Source organism: Desmodus rotundus, chromosome 8 (genome assembly GCF_022682495.2).
Source record: "Desmodus rotundus isolate HL8 chromosome 8, HLdesRot8A.1, whole genome shotgun sequence".
Taxonomy (NCBI): Eukaryota; Metazoa; Chordata; class Mammalia; order Chiroptera; family Phyllostomidae; genus Desmodus; species Desmodus rotundus.
The window spans coordinates 62,030,293-62,033,725 of record NC_071394.1 but is presented as its reverse complement, the minus strand read 5'-3'; the positions used below and the strand labels follow the sequence as shown (position 1 = coordinate 62,033,725).

At 33.2% G+C, this 3,433-nt stretch overlaps 1 pseudogene; it reads left to right on the top strand.

Moving 5' to 3' along the window:
- Positions 1–2,003: 2,003 nt before the first annotated feature.
- LOC112320805 (RAB7A-interacting MON1-CCZ1 complex subunit 1-like) lies at positions 2,004–2,941 on the top strand (annotated as a pseudogene).
- Positions 2,942–3,433: the final 492 nt, after the last annotated feature.

The window sequence follows — 3,433 nt, the reverse complement described above, 5'->3', positions numbered from 1 at the left end:
TTGAACAAAATCTATTTCTTGGTTTTTTTTGCCATATTATCTTACCTATGAGTGGAACCTAATCAACAAATCAAACAAGAAAGCAACATATAACCAGAGACATTGAAATTAATAACTAACTGACATAGGGGAGGATGGACTGGATAATAGGAGGAAAATGGGAAGGGTTTTCAGGAACATGTATAAAGGACACATGGAAAAACCAAAGGGGAATAGGATCAAGGGTGGGAAGTGGGGATGGCTGGGGTGGTGGGGAGTTGTGGGGGGAAAATGGAAACAACTGTACTTGAACTATAAAAAAATGTGAAAAAAATAAAATAAACATTTCTTGATTTTGATGACAGTAAACTTTAAGTTAAATTTGTGAAAACTCATTGATATCCACACTCGTGCTTTTGGGGTTTCTGTACCGTGTTCTGTATGTTATAATTTTAAAAGGAAGAAAATAAACAGTTCTGTTAATACCCATGCATTTACAGTCTCTGTAAACAAATTTATTAAAGTGTTCTTTGCAAATTAGTTTCCTCTTATATAAAAAGTAAATACAAACATCTATTTCATAGTAATGCTAAAAAGATAAACTAGGCTAACCCATAAAAGTGTTTATTCTGATTTTCTCCTAAAATACAGATGTTTATAATAACAAAATAAAGTGTTATACATTTTATTGAATAACATCTTTACTTTCTTAACTGTTTCAATCAATAAAATGTGAAATATTTGAAGTTGAAATTGATAGGGACACCAATGGTTATAAACAACCATTCTAGGTAACATAATCTTGTATTCTTGGGTAGTGCATGTATTAGCCTTTATCCACATGGGACAGCCAGAGACTCTCATCCACTGTTAGTTCCACAGCATGTCTGAGATTACATAGCAAAAATGTTACATAGACTATTTCTGTTAAATTTACTGAACTTAAAGCCTTCAGTCCTGAACTTAAATGCTCAGAATTGTCAGTAGGTGGTTTATTTATGTAATAATGAACGATATAATATAAATTAAACAAAATGGATAGCATAAGTAGCCTCAAATTAGTGAAATAGAACCCTTCACTCTCCAAGTTCTGGGGCATAATAAAATTTGCTTAGCTACTGAAAAGATTGATTGACCAGATGTGCTCTGCATCTCAGACAGAACATAATATATGACTCTAGAAAATGGACCAAATCAATTCAAAACTTAATGTGCTTTTATGACACATTTATCCTGATGTCCTTGAATTATTAGTAAATGCTTAGGATCTTAAAAAATATAAAGACAAATAAAAAATCACTGGTGTAGGTACCATCAAGATTAACATATAAAACATAAATAGAGTTGAAATGTGTTACAATATAGTTCATCCTCCTTGTTTCTGAATAATTTCTAAAGTACTTTGGTATATTATCACTCCAAAAAATGTTTTTACTTTCAATAATTACATATATATGGTATATATTAGGTATGTTATATGTTAGGTATCTAATATATATGGTATATATTAGGTATGCTATGTATGTTATATATGGTATATATTAGGTATGTGTATATATGTACACACACACACATATATGTATATATATATTCATTCCTACATGGATACTTGACTGGTGGTAACAGTCATCTTGCAGATGAATGTGAAATATATAGTGCTAAATATTGTATGTGGATTTTTGATCTAGATTTAAAAGTTAAAACAAAAGTGCTCCAGTTGAAACATCTGAACATATTCCAAATTAGAGAGAAATATATTTCTTGATTTGGGAGTAAGCAAATTTTTTTTAATTTATTGGGGTGACATTGGTTATTAAAATTATATACCTTTCAGGTATACAGTTCTATAATGCACAACTGTACATTGTATTAAAATATTAAATATGAAGGAAAATTGCTAAATTGGATAATATTAAATTAGATCATGAATGGGAACTCTCTGTGCTTTCCACTCAACTTTTCTATAAATCTGAACATGCTCTTTAGAAAATTGTCTATTATGGGCACACCCTACTGTTGTGGTCATGGCAGCCGCAGGCTCCAGAATGTGGTGAGATGAATGGAGTAGTTCAGAGACCTGGCCCAGGCCCACATACCACAGCTCAACAAGACAGCCGGTGAAGATGGAGCATGTTCTTCAAAACCCACAGAATGCCCAGAAGCTGAACTCTTTTTCAGTTTATGATCATTTTTTAATTTGGGCCTCTGCAGCTCTAGAAAATTGAAACTCTTGTGTGGAGAAGACAAAGACTGTTCAAATCCATCCAACCTTCTCAAACTATACATGCAGGCTATTTTGGACATGACATACTTTGAGGAGAACAAGCTAGTAGATGATTTCCCTGAAGACTTCACAGAAAGTAAAAGAGCTGATCACTTTTCTTTCAGAACCAGAAATTTTAGTTAAAGAAAATAATATGAACCCCAAACACTGTGATTTGCTTGGGGACGAGCTCCTGGAATGTCTCTCTTGGTGACAAGGAACCCTGCTTTATATGTATTGTCATTCTCTGACCAAAAGGAGAGAGTGGCTCATGACAAAATCTAGTTTGGTTAAAGAGTACCTTGTTGATGAAATCAGTTACTTGCTACAGATGCTAAGTTATTGGTATCCTACTCAATTAAATGAAGGAGTTTCTTTCCAAGACCTAGACACAGCTAAGTTACTGAGGGAAGGAATATTCAGTGACATCCGTTTGCTGGCTATGATGTACAGTGAAGAAATGTGTTACTGGGGGTTGAAGCATTGTGCAGATCCACAGCCAGAAAACCAGAAGTGGGTACCAGTGTTTCTGGAGCAAGCTACATTACACACAAAGAACCCTTGGATTTCCGAGAAGTAGGAGAAAAAAATTTGAAAAAGTATGTATCTGTATGCAAAGGACCCCTAAAGGAACAAGAATGGAATACAACAAATGCAAAACAAAATTTAAACTTCTTTCAGCATCGCTCTAACTACTAAGTTTCCCTAGTCCTTTTCAAACAAAAACAAAAAGACCCATGAAAGGGAAATGTTCCAGAAAAGAAGATGCATTGACACTGAACTTAAGAATGTCACACTACATAAAGATGTCCAGTGTGGTTACCCTTTATGAAATGCCACCACCATATTTCCTTATATATTCTTAAACCTATGAAGGAACAATTCATTTCTAAAATGGCATGTATGTTATTCTAACTCAGCCAGAACTACATATATCCTGTAACTAATACTAAGGAGGAATCCAATTCAGCTTTACAAAGATTTTTTTCTGATACTTCAGGGGTTTTTTTATTGTGGTAAAATATAACAAAATTGGCCATTTTAACTATTTTAGATTATTTACCTATCTCTGTACCATGAAGTCTGCTATGCTTCAAAGGTTAAAATCAAGTAGTCTCATTGCTTTAGATATATGATACAGATATAAAAATTGGCAAAATTATGACAAATATTCAGATTCCATTTCCAGAA